The following is a 25213-nucleotide window of genomic DNA, read 5'->3' as shown; positions in this document are numbered from 1 at the left end:
GACAAAAGCACTGGACCATCTATTATTGTTATAAAGACAGTCGTTTAGCCTCAGAAATGATAATACAAAAATCACACACCCCAGACAAAAAAATTGTTAAAAATTATATTAATACTTTAAGTATATTTACATTTATTTGGCTGAGGGTTTGGGCATTTGCATTAACATGATCAGTTACCCATATTTGATCAAGTCCACCAAAACAATAAACAAACTGAGAATTGAGAAATTTATTCAAACTGTGTTGAGTCATTGAATTTAACACTTTCATATCACTTGAAAATTTGTGGAGGGGCGTAAGGAGAATATAAATATATGTCTCCCTAGGGTGCCTAAAATGACTCAAAGTTGGCCAAAGTATATACTACAGATTCTATCCCTTGCATTTTTTTATTTGAATATTCTCTTGGAAATTTGTACTTCAAATCCCTTAATATACTACCATTACTTCACTCCCTTATTTTTTAAAAGGTCTACACAGAAGAGAGGGAATGGAGAATTATCAATTACTGAGAAAATGTAGGTTGAAGACAGCCAACACCTATCAGTAAGGCTCTTTCACACCCACATCCATATAATCCACCAGGGACTGTTATCTGATCAAAAATAGTATATTTTCCAGCTCACTTCACTAGATTTAGTTCAACCTCTGCTTTATGTAAATAGAACTTGTCTAACTAAACAGAATTTTTAAACAAGAGGGGTGGCTAAATAACACAACTTGAATAGTACTATTTCTAAGATTTTCTTTTGGACATATTAGACCAATCCATTTTTACCTTATGTACTCACACACAACTTATCACAATTAGAGAAATATAATGCATTTAATACATGGCCAAGGTAGTTATAGAAGCTACTTAAAAGAAGAAACCTATGTTTCACCTAACTTTTACAGTAACTAGGGCAAGTATTTTATATGGGGAACAGGAGATTAGGAAATACTTCTCAGTGGGGTTGTAATATTATTCACATGATATATAAAAAAAATTAATTCTTGGTAAAGATACAATCTTATTTGCTTAGGAAATGAACTTGAAGTTGTTATTTGATCTTACTATTTTCTGAAATCACCAGGCCATGTCACATGACTTGGACTCATAATGTAGGAAATCACCTAAGGCCTTGCTTCTCACAGTGTGATCTGCAGACCAGCAGCATCAGCATCACCTTTGAGTTTGTTCAAAATGCAAATTTTCCTATGTACCCCAGCCTACTGAATCAGTATCTTCAATCTGACAGGATCCCCAGGTGATTCCATATACAGATTAAATTTGAGAAGCACTGGTCTAGATTAGAGGTTCTCCAAGTGTGATCCTCAACCAGCAGCATCAGCCTCACCTGTGAGTTTGTAAAAAATGAAAATTTATCAATCCAACCCCAGGCCTACTGTACTTTAACAAGTTCTCCAGGTGGTTCTTATGCACATTATAGTTTGAGAAACACTGGCTTAGGTCATTAAATTCTGATTTTGTTTCAAATATTTTCTATGTACCAAGCCCTCCTGCTACCTGTTTCTTTGTCACACCTGCTAGAAAGAGAATCCTTCTAACATGATGCTTTCTATTCTATAATAGAAAGGAAAAAAATGCTTATATATTTAGCTGTTCTTGGAAAGCCCTAGAATCCCATCAAATATTTAAAACAATTTGAGTGGAGGTTTCCCTATTTGAGTTTGTTATTCCAGCATCGTTCCTATTATCTCAAAAGATTATCATGAAAGTCTCACATATTCACTTATGTTTATTTTATCATACATGAGCTTGCATATGCATGCACTCATACACACCATTCAAAACATAGAGGTATTGAATAGGTAGCGAGTAGTCATATCAACCACATATTTAGTAGTTACTGTTTCCCCTTTCCTTCCCATGTAACATAAAAAAAGACAAGAAAGAAAACCCAATATCAAAACCAATAGGCAGAAGCAGAACTTCACAATAATGCAAATTTTTAAAGCCACACAAAAAAAGGAATGTTTTAAAGCCAAGAGCCTTACAGCACAAATTAACTCAGTTCTCCTGTGGCAATCTTTGGTCTATCTGCAAGAAACTGAAGTGGTCCCATTTTTACCATCAATCTAGTTGAGTGATCACCTCCTCTATGAAGCCTTCCAGTCTCTCTGAGGCAAAATTAGAAGCTCCTCTTCTGACTTCCCATAGAAATGTTGGTGTGCCTTTATCATAACCCTTACTATATTGGGCCGTTAATTTTGGTTTGTTGCTTCATTCAGCAGACTATGAATATTTTAAAGGTTGGAAACTTTATCTTAGTAGTCTCTGATAGCAAGAATAGCCACGCTCTTTAGTCAATACTTAGTAACTATCTTTGACTGAACAAATGAGTAAATGAATGACACTATCACAGTAAACAGAATATACCCTTTCAAAGCATAAGAGCTCAAACAACAATGAAAACACCAGGCATCAGAAATAATCACAAACCTTGCATTCCTTCTTATGTTAACAGTGTTAGAATCCTCTTCATTTTGTACCTATGTAGGCCCTGAACAATTTAAATGACTTGCTCAGATTTATATGGCATAATACTGAAAAATCAGACAAATATCTTCTTGGTTTTTCCAATGCCCAACACTGTCACTTGAAAGGCCATGAATGAACTCAATTATGTGCTTTCACACTTAAATAATTATGAAAATTATGTTGCATTTCACCTGAACCATTGCCTTGCTTCGTTATGTACTTCAGAACTGTAAAAAATGTTTTTCATTCTGCGCCATCACTTTTAAGCCTCAAAATTCTTATTATTGGAAACAGATTTTCTCCTGTCTGGTTTAGGGTATCTTTGAAACATTTCCAGATCTCATTTCACCTTAAAAGTCCTCTTCCTCTTTCAATACCTGTGCTTGAATCCCCTTAAGGTTAAAGTTGCACACACACACACACACACCCCCCAATGAAAGGGCAGACAACTTAACACTGCTTGGGAGGATTTTTCCCATGCTTTGGTCCCAAACAACCACATGTAATATTGGGTGACCTTTTGCTCCAGACTGTTCAGCCTATTATATAGTGACTTCCTTTTCTTAGACATAGCAAAGAAGGGTTCAGGCCTCAGATTTTTGAAGTGGAGCATCAGAAATTTACCATATGAACAATAAACAATCCCAAAGATCTTTGGGGCCAGAGAATCAACAGTGTTAACAGTACCATGCCCTTACCCCAAAATTATCTTCCTCCACACTTTAGCTCTCCAAATATATTTTAGTTATAGAAGGCTGTTCAAGTGCCACGCATGAAGAAATGAAGATAAAAAAGGACAAGAAAAGACAAATGCGGTCACAGTAAAGAAAATAATGTAAATAAACTCATCCTTATGAATATAACCAATCATTAATTTGACTATACACTTATTTATTTGGTTTCTTAGTGAGAACATTTATAAAATGCTCTTGTACAGGTGATAAAATCAGTTCATGAAACAGCATGCCCGGGACAGGGAAAATGTTTCAGGGCAAATATATACAAAATGTGCTTATTGAGCTAAAAGAAAAGCAGACTCTGTGTGTGTATGTGTGTGTGTGTGTGTGTGTGTATGTGTATTCTGGAAACTAAATGCATGATTTTGAGATATTGCAAGGGAAAATATATTATTTCTGTATGTCTTCCCCTCCTACATACTACAAAATGACTGCATAGATGTCATTTCAAAGTCACAATAATTTCTTAACTACGTGGAGGGAGATACAAAGAAAAGTGAGTACTGAAAGTTGTCTTAAACATCAGTGCTTTCAAACATTGATTCATAGTAAATTTCTAGCAAAACCAGCCTGAAGTAAACAGAGATTAGTTTTGAATTAAAATACTTTATTCATTCAGATCATGGCAAAGATAATTCGTAAAATGAGAGATCTAGAATATATAATCCTATACATATATGATTCCATGGAATGTATTAATGATTATTCAGTTTCTTGCCCAAAATGAAACAATGTCACTATAATATAGGAGGAAAACAAGTTTCTGTAACATTGTGAACGACATTGCCATTGTAATACTTGACTTTATTTTGCCTTAAATACTGTTACTAACTTATTCTTGCTGGTTATAAAAACACTGTAAGAAGAAAAAAATTAAAAACAAAACCTTAATGGATAACTAAAGAGCTTTGTGTGCTAAATTCAATTCAGGTTTAATTTGTGAACAGAAATCTTTTAATGTGTATTTGGTTAAGGATATGTGATCTGGTCACAAACGATGAGTGGCCTGGGATGTAAGAACCAGCTGTGAGTTTTAAAATTACAACTTAGAGAATTTTAATGTCTTAAATTTATCATTGTCTATGATTTTACAATAGTACCATAATCTACTTTAATAACAGCACATGCTTTTTATTATTTTGTGAATTCTCAACACCCTTCTCCAAGGAAATCAGATTTCAGAAGTTCTCACACAGTCAAAACCCTCCAACATGAAATTTATAATCAAAGACTCAGCCCAGAAACATATCTAAATTCTGTTCAAGTAAAGTATCTCTCTCTCTCTCTTAAACGTTCTCACATATCAAATCACTGTATTCATCCCTATGTATTATTTCTGCTATAAAAATATCAGTGTGCTTTTGGAAAGGTTTTTACTCTTACAAAATTATTGAGATGTCTATCTGAAAATCAATGGTAGGTTTGGTGACATAATTACTCTAATTCTCAAAAGCCAGGCATTCACAAATGGGGAGCTATGTCTTTTCCTGGTGGTAAAGTTCAGGATTTGTTAATTGGTACAATCAGAGAGCAATAGTTTCAAGGCTGCTGCAGCAGTATGCTTACCTAAATTGATGCACAAGCTAGGTCCATGGCGAGAAGCACTCATTTACCCATAAAAACTGAGAAATTATATTGCCCAGTAATCAACTTGCGTAGGCAGTTGTTCATAGGTGTGTCTCTGATCCATGCACTAAAAAGCAGAGCCATGTAGTGTCTTATTTCTTCACCCTCCAAAGGAAAAGTCAGAAAACAAATCACAGAGAAGAGACTCAGAAAACACAAGAGCTGTATCTTCAGCCCACATAAGCTTATTATATGGTTGTACAGTTATAAGAATTATATCAGTAAAGCACCTAAATAGACATTTCACTTGAGAGTAAAGAAATACAGAGCCTTATAATAAAAATAAAGACTCTGAAAGCCAGTGTTAGTTTTCTGTTTCCAAGTTCATGAAAGAGATTATAAATAGCATGTACTTTTTAACATGCACAGTCTATAGCTTTCAAAAATAATATTATATAGAGGATACAATACATTTATTTAGTTATTGCTTACAGCAGGATAAATATCTGTCATTTTACCTATATTTCTACCCATAACTACAAGCTATGGTAGCCCCCCCAACACACTGTATTTGTATTATTAAAGATTTTGTAAGGCTACCCTAGCTATATTTACATATGTACAACTTGAGGTACATGGGAAAAAGCAAGTAATCAAGAGCTTCAATTTGGTGTCTTAAGAATTGTCCTCTATTCTTATTATCCTGCAATTGTGTTCAGAGCTTGAGAATTTAAAATGGGGGGAAAAAAAAAACCTCATATAGCAATCACCATTTTTCCTGTAATCAAGTCCACACTTCTTTTCATATTCTTTCACTGGATTGCTTTTCTCTGTTTATTGTTGTTGCTAAACAAGGTAAGAGTTTAGGCGACATTTTTCAGTGATGATTTCTTTTGCAATAAAATCTTAAATGCAGTCTCTCTTTTCCTCCTGCTATATGCTATCAAATTCATCTTTGTATGGAAGGCACAAACTAAAATGAGTAAATTGCCCTTAGTAGGTAGTACTCTTTTTCCAGACACTAGGAAGTAAATTGTCAAAGAGTTACACAGGGTTTTAGCTGCATGATTCCCATTGACTTAAATGGGAATTGCAAGGAAAACACCTCATGCAAAGCTTAGAAAAGTAGGGGTTAGTTTTCTTTATGATCTCCACTGTATTTTGTACCCTCCAGCCTTGAACCTTCTCTCTTCACATTCCTCCCTGTTCTCCCCTTTGTGTTTTACCCCTAAAAGGATATAAATCTGAGTCATTTCATTTAGTCATTTGTGTACATAGCTACTCAACATACTCTATTCCTAATACCATTTCCAAAGTCTCACAGTTAAACATCTCTTTCTCCAACCCCCCAAATCCAAACCATCCAATATCTGGTTCATACATATAGCTAGAAAAAAAATATATTTTTCATGTTTGAAGAATTATTATAATATTAACTGGGTATTTTTGAAATTTGTACTGTATTTCAAATGATATCAAAATTGCCTAAACTATATTCTTGTCTACTTCTTAAAAAAATGCCTGTTAGCACTGTCACTTTCACTTATTATTGACTTTTTAAGTAGTTTTAGTATTTCCTGAAAGTTCCCATAAAGCACAAATTTATAAGCTACTGGGAAATGCACCAGGCATTGCAAGGCAGTTATCATAGCCACTTCAGTAGCAGTTAGCTAAAGTGTTTCATAGGACAACTAGTGAACAACATAATAGATACCATGATGTTAGATACTGGCAGAATGGGTAGAAGTTTCTATCATGTCTGGGGAATGAAGGACACTCTTGTCTGTGTGATAGAGACAGCAATACCACAATTGCCTGATGTCACTCTTATATAATACATTGCAATACACACACACACACACACACACACACACACACACCCTATGGGATTGTTCTAATTCTCTAGCAAGTTTGATTGTGGAGAGAGCCAAACTAGGCTAGCTTTGAGCTAGATTTTTATGAGTGTTTGATTCTGTATAGAATGCACAAAAGGCCCAATCTTCGTGCCTACCACTTTTTTCATTACTGTGGCATTAATTACAAAGTAAGATGCCAAGTAATTGGCAAGGGGAACACTACTTGCTTATTTATCAGATACCTTTATCCTATGCCCCTGGCTTCTCTCCTTTACTGCACTTTTATAATAGATTACCAGAGTAGCAATGTAAAGAGTAGAGGGTCTTTCCTTTGCACATTTATAACCCAACTTACCTTGAATTCTTTGTCTTATTTCAAATCAGGACAGTAAGAAAGGATCTGCACTTAGCGACATATTAATCAACACACAATACACAAACACATAAAGTCTAAAACAAAGCAAAGAGTATGTTCTGCTAAAAGCAAATGGTTTACTACCAAAAAAATCTTCCCCGTTCATTCTTGCACCTATGGATTCATTATTTCTATGAAACACTGTGGGAGTGTGCCATAAAATAGCAGACAAACAGAGCGAGCATCCTGAAATCTTCTCAACACACAGGGTACCTCAAAAACATACAAGAATATACTTTTCTCAATTTGTTGTCTGATTTGTCCCCAGTTATTATCAATTACTACTGCTCCATCTCTGTGTTGATCATGACAAAAGATATGTTTTTCATAAAATCACATGTTTGGACATAACGAGAACCTTGGTTCCCATCTTTCCCGTTGCCGAATAACACGTCTCGTGCTGTACAGGCACAGTTGGCTGTCCAAGGACCCTGATGCCAAATTGCGGAGGATATTCTTGTCGCAGTGACAAATCGCTTGCTGGTGGGCTGTGCAGAGTGTTGTTCTGGCAGCATGAGAGTTGTCTACGTGTCTGTCACTTGGTTAGGCTGCTTCAATGCTAGGTGATTTCATCCCCACCCCCACCCCCTCTCCTGTTTCTTCAATGCGGTTTTTCAGACTTACCTTTGCTTCCCAGTGAGTGGGGGCTTTAGCTTTCACTTGACAATGAGCCTATGGAAATGCCTCCCAAGCTCTCCGTACAGGTACCTGTAGGGTGAGAGAAGGATTTTTTTCACTGTGCCATACTTGTTTTCCATACAAACCTACAGGCTGCCATTACAGCCACCCACATCCCTGTTGGCAACGCACTTATGCAGGGAGCGCCTTAATGAATCCAGACAAAACTGCACAGCATTCCTGACACACAAGAAAATCATGCATTTTAATGGTATTGCAGGGTAATTTATTTCTTCAGTCTGTAAAATGTTGATGGTCAATGTTATTTGATAACATTTCAGCAAAGAGATTGTTTTGATTTGATGCTAGTTTTTAAAACTAAAAAAGATTTCTTTCATAAATTCCTCATATTAAGCATATCTTCAGTAAGGATCTGCTTTAAAAAAAAAAAGCAGAAATGTAAACGAGTAGACAATATTCAGTAAACAAATTAGCTTGTAAACATACTGCAGGCAATCCCAAGTGTCTGCTCACTACCTATGAAGGTATATAATTTAATGCCTCCAGATAATTTGTGGGTAAAGTCTAACCAGTTGACATTTTGAAATAATAATAAATAATACTCCTATTTCATTACTGAGTTTATAATTAAGTATAAACGTAAAGGCATTTAAAAAACTATTGCTACAGGAGATACAGTATTGTGAAATTGTTTTGTAAAACTGAAAAGGATAATGTAATGATGTAGGAGGCCTTTTTTATTTTATGGAATGACAGTAGATTTTTTTCCATGGAACAGATTCTGCAGCACTGGGGTATTATTTAAGACTTGAGGATGTATAAAAGAAGTTAATGGGTTTTTCACAAAGGATAATATACAATGAAATAATTCTAAAAGGAAATGAGCAGGCTTTTAATCTTGTGGGAAAAAATGTATGTTTCTGCTCTTCTCATATATAAATGTATTTGTTAGTTTTATTGTTAAAACTGTACCCTTGAATCAAGTGGACTCTAACATTCTTCTAAATACTTTAATATAGAGATATTACATAAGATTTATTTTCAAAAAAAATAGATGTGAATGTAGATATACCAAGGATTTCACTTACATTAATTAGAAATAGTAATAGTAAAGCTGCAAGTAGCAGAACTTGGATAAAGACTAAAATGTATTTTAAGTTTCAACCCTCAGGACACACAGGTAAAATTTTCAGTGCAAGGTGATATTTAAATTAGCTTGTTTTCATCATGACTGTTGATAGGACGTAAGTCCGCCCTTTGCACTACATGGGTATTTCCAAACTAAACTTACCAAATTATCTTTCCCCAGACACTTTTGTGTTTTGTTTTATTCTCTAAAACCTGGCAGCACAAATGTTCTAGCTTTTATCACTTAGAAGCATCCAGTATGAGGCTATTGATCCTAAAATTGCTAGGGTTTTCGAAGAAGGCTGCTTGTTGGTTCTGCACTGTTGTCACTGAAGTGGTTAAAGCTTTGTTTGTTTGTTTTGTTCTGAATGGCTCTTAATGGATTAAGCTTTAGGCTTTCACCAAAGCAGTAACTGATTGTAAAAGTAGCAAGGAATAAACTAACCACAGGGTGTGTGTGTGTGTGTGTGTGTGTGTGTGTGTATGTGTGTGCTGCCAGAGCAGAGTAAATTATGATCTTTAAGTTCTAAAGCTAGCAAAAATATATGTTAAATAAAATATTTCTTACTATATATCTTTAATAAGTCTAGCCCATGTAAATTGCCATGAATTAGATTAGCCGATACCTACAAAGGATTATCTCTATTTAATCAAGTAATTGAATTAAACTATATAATGACCCATAGTTCTTGAGATAGACACTAATTACAATTGCAAGATCGCATTTTACTATGAAATCAACATGCCATTGTGTTTTGATCCTAGAACAGCTTTTCATAATTTTACCAATAATATTCAAAATGGTGATTCCAAGTTATATAAACCTTTAAAGCTATTACCAGAACTTTAAGTAATATATGCACTTGTCTTCATAATATTATGCTGTGGTTCTGGACTTGTATAATTAGGTTTCAGCTTGAGTGTGATATTAAGTAGAGGATTAATAACTTGATGAGTAAAGAAACACCCATATTTGGAGAAACAGATGGAAATGCATGAACTTATATGACTATTTTATACAGTGCCAGCTCCTCTCTAAGACAAGGACCTTGTTCAAGGTCTCATTACCAATGCATGGTGATTCAAAGAGCTAAATACTCAACTCAAAAAATGAAATTACATTGTACAAATCTTTCAACGGGGTGATAGACAAAGCACTACAGATTATGTTCAAGTCGCCCCTCCAGTCCTCCAGGAATGGCACCCACTGCCACTCTTGAGTATCCCCTAGCCATTAGCAAATAGAGGGTGACTCTATCTGGTAGAGCAGGACTACCTGCTCTTGGATTTGCTGGGGGATATTTTTTTTTCCAATGGGCGAATCATGAAAATCTAGAAGAAATGGATGAAAATAAAATGGCCTCTGCTTCAGTTTCAAATACCCCAAGATTCATTAGTCAAAGTCTACAAAGATGACAGTCCTTTGGCAAATTTTCAACATGGCTGTTCTAGAGAGATGCAACACTGCATCTGGGCCTCTCTGAATGTCATACTTGGAATATTGCATTTTGGAAGAATACCATGTTAGAAAGAATGAGGATACCTTAAACATGGAATTAAGAGCCCTCCATTATACCTCTAGATTCTCTTGGACATGAATATTGTATTTCGTACTTGCACATATAAGTGCTAATGAACAGTTTGTTTTACCTCTTAGAACATTAGCTAATTCACTAAATCTCATATATAAAAGAACAGTAAAAAGTTCTTCTCTTTCTCACAAATATCACGCACAAAAGATTTGAAATCTTGGAGGAAGTTTCTAATTCCCATCTCATAGTTGTAATAAAGGCAATGAATTGAATTGAATTGAAAGGTGGGCTATATTAAAGGAAATGCATAAGCTTCAAAATGAGAGTGCATTTATCGTATAGAGAGAACCATCGATTCTGCTATAATGCTGGTGTAGTCTTTGTAATTTTCAAAATTCCATTCAAAGTGCTGATATTCTGATGACAGAACTAACTGCCACTGTAAATCCAGAGCCTAGCATTAAGAGAAGGGATTACAATGAGTGCAATAAAAAAGAAGGCAATTTTTCCCCCTTGCATGTAATACTCTAAAATTAAGGTAGGCAAAGTGTTATAAAACCTAGATGAATACTGTTAGGGAACGACTAATTTGCTAATTGTGTGACACCCAAAAGCCAAACGTACTTAATATTTATATAAGAAAAGATGATGCACTTATAAAAAGCCAGGCTGCTGTGTCATAATCCTTTCTTGAGGCCTTGGATCAAAATAATAAGGGCGGGGGTTATAAAGGAGAGGGGTTTTCCTCCTCTTTCTTTCCTTTTTAAGATCAGGGATACTTCTAATTGACCTAATTCATGTTTATTCCTAATACCTTGTCAAGGGGAAAACAAACGAGCTGTGTCTACAGAGGCTACAGGGCCTCTTTTTGGTCGTGCCTATTTTTCTCACCACATTTCCCAATATTCCTTCATTCTACTTTCTCCATCACTGTTTCCTCTTCCCTACTCACACTGCCCTGGTGCACATCCTCTCACATCAACTCTCCTGGAGTCTCCTAGTCTTCTCTTATCATTCCTTTGTCACAGACAGAAGAGGAGGGGCCCTGAGGAATGACTTGGCCCAGGACACACCCCTAATCTTCTTCCCTGTTTACACCACCACCTGCAAATGAGGAGGAAACTTTCCAGAGCTTGAATGAAAAGCTTTGGCTTCTCCTATAGACAGGGATGCACGATGCGGAAATAGTATTTGTTAACCAGGCTGAACCATTAAAAAGATCACACACGACAGGGTGGCTTTGAAACTCTGAGGAATTTCAGCCATACCAGGTTAACTAAATGGGAAGCCAATAAATCAAGTGAACTTTCCTGACCCCCAGACGTCCAAAAACTCAAGTTTATACAGAACTTTAAAGAATCGGGTTATGAAGACTTTTTTGTTTTTTAATTTCATGAGGAAGAAAGAGTACTTGACACACTGGCAAATACTTCATCTGAGAGCAGAAACATGTTTGCATTTTGGAAATAAAGCAAAAAAAAACCACCCAGAACTGATTGTCAATAAGTCGATTTCAACAGTGTTTAGATTTTAGATAGTTTATTAAAAAGCTGAAACACAACTTTAAAGTATGCAAAAAAAATGTGATTCCCCAGGTTTTCACTGCATTCTTACTCAGAGTAGAAAGAAGCACATGATGAGAATATACAGAAGGATTAGGTTAAAAACTGGAAGTACAGTCCAAGTCTTAAAAACTGATAATCCTATACAATACAGCTCCTATAAAAAGAGCGTGCTTTATAAAGGCAAAAGTTTTATAAAATGTACCTGATTTTTAGATCATAGAAATGATGTGTACATATAGGTTTCAGTAGCTTGAAAAAATATCCTGTGCAGTAAGAACCTTCTTTTCACTAATTTGAACTGTGCAATATGGCAGGAAGGAATTTCGAAGGAGATATTTATATATGTATTTGAATGTTTACTGCCAGGCTTTGCCTTCTCATTTTATCCTCAGCATTTTGAATGAAGATGCTTACCTACCTCCAAAAGATTCTAAGGGCTTGCCCCTTTATATCTATGTGTGTTCAGAATGTTTGTGGTACTATAAATATATCAGCATTTCCAAATATCTCAGAGGTAATACTACTTTGCATTTGTCAGTATATGGGTATGTATATACTACTTACGGAGTGATTATAATCTACCATTATGTTTCATTAAGAGTACATTTTTATTGTAAATTTTAATAGAGGGTAGATTTTAATTACAATAATCTAGAAGACAGGCAGGCAACAAAGAGATCATATAGATGGATAGAGGTATGAATACAGATAGTGACAGAACTTTAGTAGAAGTGAAGGGGATCAATTTTGGCATGGAATTATTTTCTGCCCTTAGGTGTGTCTCTCCAGGCCACATTTCCCTTTAGATCAACTGAATGTAATAATTGTTATCTATTTTTTAAGTAATTATGAACCAAAATATCATAGTTTTTCATGGCCAGAAGGGACTTAAACATCAACTTTTAGCAAAAATAGATGGCCAAAATTTCCTCAAGAAGCAGGAAATTGGCAAAGGATATGATATAAATGTCCCATGAGAGTCCAGACCCCAAGTTCTGAATTCCTTCAGAAGAAAGTTTCAATCACATCTGTATCTCTTAAATACTTCACTACTTCCACAACAATTCCAGTGTTACCCAGAGCATTGCTGAGCATCAGAGGTGCTTAGCAACATGGCTGTTGACTGACTCACTATTCGTAAAAGGAAAAGTGTATCCAGCCCAGGTTTCATTGTTACCAATTCCATTACTTTTTCCTTGAAGGGCAGTAATCTTTCACTGTCTTTTTGGGAGACTCCAATTCATTCTGAGTCTTCCCCCAATACTACACAACCACTCTATCTCCCACACCCTCCCTTCCCACTTTTTTCCATAAGGAATACAAAGAATAAGGAAAATGTACTTTGAAATCAAACCAAAAAAGGTATTATACAGCCCCTTAAAAGAAATCATTATCATAGATGGAAATGAGACTAGTGCCAGTGAATGATGGCAATAGTCAGATGGTTTCTTTTTGCTAGACAATTCTGCCCACACAAAAAAGCAACGGGGGTTGAAACACAGAAGAACTAGCAGAGCACCATATTCAAAGCACCTACTGTGTGTCAGGCACCAGACATAAATTAATCAGAATAAAGAACTGTACAAAGTCTGAGAGCAGATTTTTTTTTATCTATGCCTTCTATATAAATTGCTTTAATCCATTTAAAGTTAAAACATCTCCAATAAAAGGACGCTAGGCATTTTGTACTATTCAATTTTGATAATGTACTTAGAAAAGAATGCCTGGCACATAGTAGAAACTTAAATATTTGTTGAATGAGTGGATGGTTATACGTACTTTTCAAAGGCAAAATAAATCATCTGCCACTTCTAATGTATTTGGAAAGACATCAATAAATGACTATTGTAAGGAAGATTGCCGATGCTAGTTAAGATAATCTCACGGTGTAGTAGTTTATTTATTCTACTATAGAATTTTTGTTCAGAACCCCTGGGGAAAACTTTTGTTGTGATTACGTCTAGCCTGACAGCGACTCTACTCCAGAACAAAATCTCCAACCAAACCCATGTCCTTTCTTCATGTCCCTGCCATTTAACCATCCAGTTGTTAACACATTTTAAAATCTGACAGGTTATTTCACTTCCAAAATGATACTAAGAGTCACACATGTCAGAACTCTACTTGATAAGTTGTGTTCGTTTCAAATGTGGTATGTGAGCACTGAATCCTCACTCTTTAAATCCTGCAAAGCGTATCAATAATTATGCCAAATCCATCCAACAGTTGATTGAGGTGTTTTCAGTCTGATACGGGTGTCAAAAAGGGAACATTAACTTTATTCAGATCTTTGCCTGATATGTTGAATGGAAAAAAAAAAAAAAACCCATTCATACATCACAGAGTCATCCCTAATACTGGAAATTAGGAAAAGGTATCTCTGATTCCGCACACATTCTCTCTCTGGTTACGGAGATGATTTTGCCACCTGGCACCCTATCCCTCCTTATTATACCCAATTATATCTGTCATATGTAAAAGTTCTAAGAAGGATACAAATTTGTGTAATTCTCAGGTGGTGGTTTACAAAGAAATCGCTTTTTAAAACTCCTATTCCTAATCTATTTTGAAAAGAGTAATGCTTCTTTAATTATGCAGTTAATTTTTAAAAGGCTATCTACTACAATCTCTTCAGGCCTCTCCTGATTTAATCTTACACGTTCCTGCTGTATGGAGGAGTGGCTGAACTCCAGCCTGAGAAAATTCAGTGGTGGGAGCTCTTTACTTGGGGTTCCCACACTTATTTGTGACATCCGCACTTTGTAGCTGTATTTGGTGCTGGAGCAGACAGAAATAACCAATGAAGAGAGTAGGAGCAACACAGCTTGTCTTTAAAGTGATACAATGAGGCACCAAGGGAGTAACTCAGAAAGACTCAAAATATATTTCTTAACTGAATCAATGTGAACATCAAGTATAAATTGAGTAAAAAAGAGTAATTTCTAATAAATAACGGACCAACATTGGAATGGAGAGTATCGCTGTCTATATTAAGTTTCCTAAGGAAAAGTTTAAGAAAGGTTAACCTTAATTTTATTTTTTTGATCATAGAGATCTGCAGTAAATATGTTACTGGTTATATATTGTAGATAAATTCATCTTCAGTATAAACGTATTTTTTTCAAATGCTTATTCTTGGTAACACAAGTGAGAACAATTATTTTGTAATTGTATATGTTTCTGCTCTAGAATTCTTCCCCTGGAAAGCTTCTAAAATCCTCTAGCCGTGGGTAACAGTGGCCTGAGGTTAAAATCTAAACATAAATTTGTCGTCATCTTTTAATTTCATGGCCTTGAGCTGTTGACCCAAAGAGGTGTTAGGAGTTCTCAAGGGCAGGACTAAATGGAGCAAACACTTGTCTTTGGAGCCCAAGCCCTGACCTTAAAGATGTAAACTGAATTGCCTACTCCCGAGGATATTGTTATAGTCAGGTATGTGAAAATGAGCAATAGGATGTGAAAGAAAGATAGAAAAAAGAGGGAGACATTTGGGGGGCAGGGAGGGTGGGTAAGGGAAAGCATTTTAAAGACTTTGATTTGGCTAAGTATTTCGTGTATATTTTATATTTGTTTCATTTTTTTTTTCTTTTTTACCATGGTCTGCTTTAAAAAACTGTAAAAGAGTTAGGCTTCTGACTTTTAATGAATTGCTGTGAAATTTGGTTACATACATTACTCCAACCCTGGGCGGGAGGGGGGGAAACAATTATAGTTCATTATATGCATCTCAAGTTGTTTATTTCTTAGGATGCACAAGGATAGTTTAAGGACTTGTTTCTGCCAAGAGCTTTCCCCCCCCCAAATAATTTCACAACAGAGTAAAAACACATGGACTTTATATAAAATAAAAATAGAAGTGATATAAGGGTTGTATTTTTATAGCTGTATTTGAGTACATTTCAAATGAATGTTTGTTAAACAGGGGGAAAAATCAGACTGGCATTGTCGTGATTCTAAGCGAATTAGGTGAGGCAGGAACAGGAAGAATCTGAGTAGCTTGCATTTAATTAGCACTTACTGGTACAAAATAAATTAGACAGATTTGTCTTGTTTTATGAGCAAGATCCTGTTTTTCTATTTCATTTTCTTTGTGCTTTTGGTAAGGACGGATCTGGCGCTTTGGATACTAAATAGGCAACTAATTCAATCGGTGCTTTCTCCGAGGGTCTGCTTGCAAACCGGTGCCAGACTCACTGGTCCTTTGTGTCCTGCCCGCCCTGCATGTGTCTGGGCTCCCCTGGCCAGTCCGTTTTTTTGTCTCTGATGGTTAATAAGCTTTGAGCCTAGTAGTCAAATGTGGTGGGAACGGGGACAAGACGAGGGTCCTTAGTGAAGGTGTTTGTTGTTAAATAGAACAATTCAGCTGTCTCTTTAGAAAACTTGACAAAAGGAAATGCTCCCTGCTGAAAATTTTCTTAGCCTGTTGCACAAAAGATGAAGTTTGTTTAAGAAATTGCTGCTAAAGAAAGCGTCAACCCATTAAGGTAATTATATGGAACCTGTGCCGTATAACAGCTTAATTGATGTTAATGTTTGTCTAATTGGTGATTGGGAGAGTGCAAAGGACTAAAGGTCTTCCGAGCACTTTCAGTCACGGCTCTGAAAGGGGCTCTTCTGGTTTTCACAGTTATCACAATGCCTGCGCGTCTTTCTCAGATTACGCCTTGTTTTCAGCCCCTTACAGCATTCTGCTCCACTACTTAAAGCGTAAAATAAGGGTGAAGAGCCATTGTCTAATGCAGCCTTTTTCAAAGAGTGTTTCTGACAGGGATTGTTCTAGGAATCAGGCAGGAGAGAAGGGAGTGTGAGAGGTGAAAGCCACTATCACCCACTTGTGTCACCTCCCCAATGAGCAGCAAGAGCCGCCTAATTGCTGCATCTGGGTTTTTTGGGTTTTTTTTTTTTTTGCCTCCAAGCCTCCATTCTCTTAAACAAGATCCTTACGCCGTTGCCACATGTTCCTGTGGAATCTATCAAACAAAACAAAACAAAAAAACACCCCAACCTGGCTGACATTTTTAAAAATTGGCATGAAAAGAACCCCACGCGGAAAACATATATAACAATTAAACGCGTGCGCAAAAATCTTTGAGATTTATCTTTCCTAAGATTGCACACAACAGTATCTATGGACATATTTACAAATATGATTAGATAAAACAATACACGTGTGTCCCTAAACGTGTAGCTATGACTTTTCTGTGCAAAGATGCAGGCATGACTATCACATGGATCCTCTGCATGCAGACACAAACATATAGATTTTGAAAGCTTGCATTTGTTTTCATATGAGAAAGCCCTATAAATGTATCATTCATCTTTATGGTGTTTTTAAAAAAAGTCAATTTAGAGTATCATTGATCCGGGTTATAAAACTCAAATGCTTAAATATTTTGCATCCCAAGATAAACTGATTGAAGAGCCAAGACTGGTCTTTTAAAAAAAAAAATCAGCTTACAACATACACACACATACACAAAATGCATTTAACATCCCCCCCATCTCTGAAAGTTATAGTTCTCAAGCTTTTCAATTTTTATGTTTTACATTCCTATATATTTAACAGATTGATATTTTCCTGTTTGTTCTCTTTAAGATTTCTTCTCTACATACAGAGTGTATTCATGTGCCATCCTAATGAGGAAATGACGAGTTTTTATCAACCTTATTAAACATACACCCAGAAGATATCCATTTTAATAAGGGGCCAATTACTAAGTGTGTCTTCAGTTAGAAAGAACTTAGCTTTTACCTTGTTCTTTGGCTCTCCATGTGTCTAATTAATTGAATCTTGAAATCGTTGGACTTTCAGCTTAAGAGAAGACTGAAGAAGGGAACTTAACAACACTGCCTATTCCTTTATGTCTAGAACGGGCTAAAAAAAAAAAAAAAAAAACACCTGTAATGCTAAAAGACTCAGGCTTTTGTCTGTTTCTAATATTACTTTTCTGCCTAATTGCCATCACTGCCACGTACATTAGGCCCTTTTTCAGCAGGGTTAAAACAGGGCCAGTGATGAATGGAAAACTGATTGTACTGCTGTCAAACTTGAATGTGAGGCTTATTCTAGAGATAGAAGTATGAGGAAAAGGACAGAGAATTGCACTTCATTAAAGCTCTACCAAGCTGATTGGAGTGGAGGAGGTAATTGAGATTTAAAGTGGCATTCCCATCACACTGTCCCTTTTTCAACTTAACAACTGTCATTCAAGCCACATAGGGCAACAATTGGCCAGATTTCCCAGCTCTTCTGAGTAATAAAACAGACACTCACCTTCTGGCTATTCGTTTTACTTACTTTGTTCTAATTTCCAATTCATGTGTCATTAGTGAACGAAGATTGACAAGAAATAGCTTTGACCTCACAGATTTGACCTTCAACCTCAGAGACCCAACTCTAGTCTGAACATAGGTTGGAATATGCTAAGAAACACCTTTCCTTTGCACAAGAATGAATGGCAGTTTTTTCATCATTGTACCACCCCCTGCTTGCCACTACATTTAGACTATGAGACACGTCAACTGCCTGTCACAATTACAATAGACACAGCAAACCAGAATTTTCCCCAAATCCAAGGGGAACTTCCTGAACAAAGAGTAAATTTTATTGCACAGATTTTGGAGACCTCCAATTTGTAGAGCCATAATGAATGCATCCCACAGACAAATAGGTAGTTGTTAATTATCCCAGCAATTTCTTTTTTTAATGTGCTAACAACACAGCATGCTAAGCCTTCATATCCTACACTGTTACCTGATGATCTCATCACATTTGAAAAGATGGTAGTCTGGGAAGAAGGCATTATTATAGCAAGTATGCATGAAATAAGTTACATGATTATAATTCCTTATTTTCATGATTTAATAAAAAGAGGGTGTGATATTTTGGAAACAGATGGGTTTCGCTACACCTTTACCAAACCAACTGAAGGAGTTTACCTATTGTATCACTTTAAGATAAACATAATCTTTGTATTTTCCTTGACTGATTATCCGAAAGCTTGTGTATACTCATTTTGTGTCATGAAAGCATGCTGTGGATTAAAAATAAAATGTTGAAGGACAAGACCTATGACCTGAATAAGAACCCTCAATAAATTTAAAAGTAATTTATGCCTTTGGTAGATAGTTTCGAATAAAAACTGGATTCTGGAAATCCATTATGGTTAAGAAACTGTTATGGTTCCTTCATACTGAGTAACAAACATTTGGATGATACTAGTTTTACACCCCTAAATAAACAGAATAATGAAATACACCACTTTATTGTGCCAAGTGTTTGAAAAGTTGACTTTGTTTCCTTCATGATAAAACATTTTGAAAACAATGCCAGGTTACTGCTTTGACTTCATTTTAATGGAATGTGAAGTCATTTTCATTTTACCAGCAATAGTCATTCTTTTCTTCTGTTTTTTTTGTTTTGTTTTGTTTTGTTTTGTTTTAAATCCTGGGTATATGACTATAATGACTTCACTTTAATGGATGTTACAGGCATTTGATTTTCCCTTGTAATATTCTTCTATTATAACATGGATTTGCATAACTCATTGTGCTTCACTGTGTTTTCTGAATTTCTTGTGTTGCTAAAAAAGGAGAGTACAATATATTTTCTTACAGGAGGAGGCATTAACTTTCATGAGAAGTCACAATTGTTATCACATCATCCATAAGTACTCTTAAAGCTACTACCTTCAGAGAACATTTAAATAAAACTCAAAGACCTGATTTCTTTTGAAGAAGGTGATTAGCATATAAATACAAAAGAATCATTTTAGAATAGGACACACTTCCAGAGTATGACATACTAAGAGTTTACTAATAATTATAGAAATTTGGGGTATCTATTGTGCATAGAGCATCCTTTACTACACCTGTGTACAATTATGGATGAAACATGCTTTCAAGGTAACAACAGTAACATATTTGCCATCCCTTTCCCCTGATGCACATATCCTCCCGGTTACAACAGTGATCTTCAAGCTAACCAGTAAAGAACACTCTTTGTATTTGGGATTTTGCTTTCTCATGGGTAAATTTTTATGTCCTTCCAGATCTGAGAAAGTCTGAACTTATGATTTTATCTCAGCAGCACCTTTGTGGTCATCAAAAGAAAGAAATCTCAGACTGTTGGTAGCTTCTGTAGAGATGTCTTTTATCCTACACCTGTGACAATTACCCTGTGTTAGTGAAGCTAACAAGAGTTAGGCCAGAGGTCAAGGGTCAGGGCACTGTCAAGAGGAAGTTATTCTTCAGTCCACTAAAACTCTTATCATTTTCATCTAATGTGATATCCACCTGTCAGTCAGAGAATGTAGGCCATTGTCTTGTGCTAAGTGCTGCACTTTCTGCCTCAAAGACGGCACATTTTATTACTTTTCTTATAATTACCATTTTCTATCATTAAAATTCATCTTCAAAATAAACATACTGAATAAACATTTTTATACTAAAATAAGGAACAATGTTAAAAACAAGTTTCAGGTATTCATGTTTGTTTGATTGATTCAATGGTCATATGTGGTCAACTGAGTTAAAGTCAACCAAGTGAATAATGAAATGAGTAGCATTAGAGAAATAACAAATCACAGAATAGTTAAACGATGTAACATGAGCCTAAATGAGTGTATGTCTACATGTAGGCAGGCTCATTCCCAATATTATCGACTAGTACAATATCCAGCTAACAAGTATGTTTCTAGAATATAATAAAGCATCTTCTGAGAAATGTTTTCATAATGGACTTTGGTGGAGTTGATGTGTATACACAGTAGGCTCTGCTTTTGCTATGCTTGGATATAATGACATTCCATTTAGAATGTGGTGTAGTGAAAGGCTCAGTTATCCTAGAAGGAGGGTATACACATTGCAATGCCTTGTCACGAGATAACTTGCAAAGAAAATCTGGTATCAGAGAGTCTTCCTTTAAAAAAAAAAAAAACCTACTAGAGATCTCAAAGCATTAAAAGAGTGCAATGTGTGATTTAAGAATCATACGGTTAAAAGTGAGTAAGTTGGGTTGTTTAGGTATTCTCTTCACAGCAAGGATACTCAATCACAAAGAAGCTTTATGCTATCCTTTGTCTCCAAAGAAAACTAAATTAAATCTCTAGCACTTTCTTATGTCCCTTTCCTCTGGTAACTCCCATGAGGATAACATAGTTTTAGAGTGGAACGCAGAGACCATATACTTGAGCTTCCCATCTGCTATTGGCTAGTTGAACAGAATGAGTCTCACTTTCCTTAGCTGTCAAATGGGAGCGAGAGCTCATTATTCTCAACCCTATGGATTTTTAAAGGCTTAATAGCATCTTTTTGTATCCTCGGTTACAGAGAGAAACCTCTCCCCTGTGCTCCCAAAAAAGTTCTTTTTTTCTTAATTCCTAATAAGAACATATATATTCCACCTTCATGGCTTTGATCTTTTTGAGGACAGGGATGGTGTCATTTTTTCCCCAGGTACTTAGCAGAGTGTCAGTTAAATTAGTGAACAAAGAAATCATCTTAGGGTGACTATACATCCTGCTATTTGCCTACTTCTTTTAATGTTTAATTATTAATAGGACCCACTCACTTTCAAAATTATCCAAGTTTGGAGGACAAATTATATGGTATTCATCATTTCCTTACTGGAAGTAGAAACTACTTACATCACCAGTGTTCTCAAGATCAATTAATGTCCCCTCAGTTCTCTTTTCTTTACAAAATAACTCAAATTCTTATTTTTTATTGTCTGGTTGTTTTAAAGTTTGGAGGTTGTTTTAGTGAATAATTGAGGCATAGATTTGGGCTTCTACATTTACTGTCATCCAATATTTAAATTATCCTGCTCCTAAGATAACTATGGAGTTTCTCACAAGTTTAAGATCATAGGATTCTAATAAATACAGTCCTATCCTTCGATTGGTCTCCCAAATTACACCTAATGGCCTCACATTTTACTATTATTTTAGGTAACAAGCAGGTACCAGCTCAGGTATGCCAGCAAGCATAAATAAACAGTACATTCAAATAGGACTGGCCTTGTCTTGGGAAACACGAATTCTGTAGAGAAAACACATGCGAGAGGGTGAGGATGAGAAAATAGGTCTTGTCTTTATGATAATAACTGCCATAATAAATGACATCTTTAGATAGGAGGCACATAGTTCAAAAATTGGCATCTGTCTGAGTATACCAATATATTAGAAACATGACCATTTCTGATTCCAGAATCAGAAAACCATTTTGTTAAGAAGCCACTTCCAAATTCAACCAACTTTTTGCCAGCCTTGACATGTTCTTCACTCATTCAAACATTCTATATCCTGATACATCAAAAGCTCTGATTAAAAGCCTTAATGTGAAAACAACACACAAAAACAGAAAATATGTAGTTTCGCAAAATAGAATTTTTACCTTGTAAGTAACATTTTCAACCTATTTCCTTTTGAAATATGGACATTAATTACAGGCTGTTTAAGAACCTATACTACTGTTATTAACCCATATACTCAATATGTGACTCAGTCTGGCTTTTGAAGTAATACGTAAGGAAATGTTCTCAGATAATATTCAGAGCAAACAAGCCAATTTTGACCCTCAAACAGCCTGACCGCCTCCATTTTACTTTAGTTCTATTGCCTTATCTTCTTTATATCCTATCTAAGTAAAAATAAAGGAAAACATCAGAGGAAACTCAGAGATGAGTCAGGAAAACCACTTCTGACCAGCCACCAGTTGAATGTCCAAACCATGAAATTGCTCTTGATAGGCATATCACTGGCAAAATTTACAGAGGAATAGGAGAGTGGTCCCATAATTTTCAATAATTTCTAGATCTTTAAAATAATACACCTTTCACCTATTTCACCTTGAAAATAATACTAGTTGAAAGTACACAAAGACAGGCAAGTTATATGACATTTCCTAGATTTCTCAAGATTTCATATGTTCTTTTAGCATCTCTGTGGTCACCTGTAATCAAACCTGAATCAAACTGTTTCCAAAAAAGTTAGAAAAGCTAATTAACAACAAAGGAAGGGGGGGGGAAAGTGTTTCTGTGCCCGAGTTATGTACATTCAGGGAAAGAAAACTTGGAATCTTTTTGAAAGGTAAGGACCTGAATGAGTTTTGTGAAAGGCAAATATATTCTTTGCAATGATCCATAAAGAATGTTCTACTTCGCCACATTCAAGACGTAATAAACCCTCTTCCCTCAATGCAAACTGCTAAAATCCACCCCAAATGCCTTCAATTAAATACATGGAGATCAGCCTCAAAATCAATTCAGCTGAGCGTGAAAATCACAGAAGTAGAAACATAATGGCTTTATTTTGAGTATTCACCTCAACGGGGATCCTCTAAGTTTGTGGATTCTGATGCTCTGGTTCTCTTTACCGTTAAGATTTTAGAGGTTCTGGTTCAAGATGGTGACTTGGGAAGATCCTGACCTTCCCTCTTTCCATACACACACCAAATCTGCAGCTCTCTACGGAACAATTTTCTCTGAAAAAAATCTAAAAACTGGCAGAGCAACCCCTTCACATTAAGCAAACACGAAGGATACCACACCAAAGCAAGCAGGGAAGGCTGAAGCACAATCTCGCCATAAACCCCACCCACAGCGCAGGGACCCAAAATCAGCAGGGAACTCAAAACCCTGAGCTTCTTCCTGAGGAGCCAACGGCTTGTACCCCACAGCAGGCACCTCAACATTTTTTTAAAGCTATATTTATTTATTTATTTGAGAGAGAGAGAGGGAGATAGCTTGCGGGGCACGATGGGGGAGGGCCAGGAGAGGGAGAGGGTGAGGAGCAGACTCCCTGCTGAGCACGGCTGCTGAGCACGGAGCCCCTTTTGGGGCTCTATCCCAGGACCTGAGCCGAAGTCAGACACTTAACCGACTGAGCCACCCAGGCGCCCCCAGACACCTCAACTTTTAAGACCAGTACCTGAGAGAGGAGCCTCGAAAACCTCTGGCTTTGAAGACTTAACAGGCTTGCGCGGAGAGGAACATGGTCGGTGGTGGTCTGCGGCGTGGCTCTTAAAGGGCGCACGTGCAGATTCACTGACCCCAGGGCTCAGGGCAGAAGCAGCCCTTCGAAAAGCACCCATTGTTTACGTGAAAGAGGCTCATTTACTAATCTTAAAGCATTGGTCTGAAAGGCAGGGGTCTGCTGGGCAACGCTCTGGGGAAGGAAGCTGGTGGGTGCCATCTTTCTGATCTCACTCAGCCTTTCTAAAGCCAGAGGGCCCCATTTTTAAAAATTTTTTTTATTTCTTTTCATGTCTTTCCTTTTCCTATCTTTTTTTTCCTTTTTTTGGTGGGTGCCATCTTTGCATCCCATTTCTGCCTACTCCAGCTGTGAGTGCAATCTTGATACTCTTCCACTGCCACATTCTAGAGCTCCACGATGCGGGGGTGGGGGGGGGGCTGTGCTGTACACATATCTGGTAACCCATTTTTTGCAGCTGTCACCCAGTGAATACCCCCTTGATTGCCTGGTTCTGGAGGCCAGGTGGCCTGCTTTCCCAGACCCCATGAGACTAGAACAATCAGACAGTACTTGGCAGACTACCATTCCCAGGGCACTGCCTAGACCTCAGACTGAAACACATTCCAGTCTTCCTGAAAAAGAGGCCTATTTGCTTGTCTAGGAGTTTTGGCCTGAGGGGCAGGCTTCTGATTTGGCACATTTATAGAGGCCTACAGAAGTACTCTTGGGGAGTGGAGGCTAGTGGCCTAGTCTTTGCCCTCTTTCTCTGCCTCACTCCAGATCACCAGTATCTTTCAGAAGGGAGATAGTTGTCTGGCACCCTGATTTTTGCAGCTGCTGCCAGCAGACACCTCTACGTCGCTTGGCTCTGGTGACCGGTGGGGCTCATGGGTCCCATAGGACTATAATTAATGGAGGAAGTTCTTCAATAGCTACCACCTCTAGGGCACAGCAAGAGGAACAGGCCCAAAGCTCAGTATTTCTGTGAAAGAAACCTATTAGCCTATCATCATAGCTGCAGCGTGAATTATGCAGGCTTATAATTAAACACATCTAAGGGCTGACTGTATTCCTTTCCTGAGACCACAGAGGGTGGGCACTATCTATCTTTGAACTCTCCCTCTGCCATGTTCCTGAGTGCCAGCATCTCTCCAGGGAGCTCTTATATGTGTTTGGTGCCCCAGTTTTTACATCTGGTGTATAGTATTCCCTTATTATTCTTTTGATGTCTGCAGAATACATAGTGATATTCCCATTGCATTCCTGATGTTGATAATTTGTGTTGCCTCTTTTTTTCCTGTAAGATTTACTAGA

The 25213-nt window shown here is 36.7% G+C and overlaps 1 long non-coding RNA gene across 1 annotated transcript in view; it reads right to left on the bottom strand.

The window, feature by feature from the left end:
• Window positions 1-7818, bottom strand: part of LOC115943687 (uncharacterized) — a 142826-nt gene extending 135008 nt beyond the window's left edge. Inside the window, exons 1-2 of the long non-coding RNA XR_004078270.2 lie at window positions 7685-7818; window positions 4790-4954 (exon numbers count right to left, since the gene is read on the bottom strand). This is a non-coding gene — a long non-coding RNA (uncharacterized LOC115943687). The remainder of the gene's footprint in view (window positions 1-4789; window positions 4955-7684) is intronic.
• Between the last annotated feature and the right edge of the window lie 17395 nt (window positions 7819-25213).

This window comes from Leptonychotes weddellii, chromosome 9 (genome assembly GCF_054177405.1).
Source record: "Leptonychotes weddellii isolate Sample4059 chromosome 9, ASM5417740v2, whole genome shotgun sequence".
Lineage (NCBI taxonomy): Eukaryota > Metazoa > Chordata > Mammalia > Carnivora > Phocidae > Leptonychotes > Leptonychotes weddellii.
The sequence above is the reverse complement of the archived record's forward strand: the minus strand, read 5'-3'. Positions and strand labels throughout refer to the sequence as shown.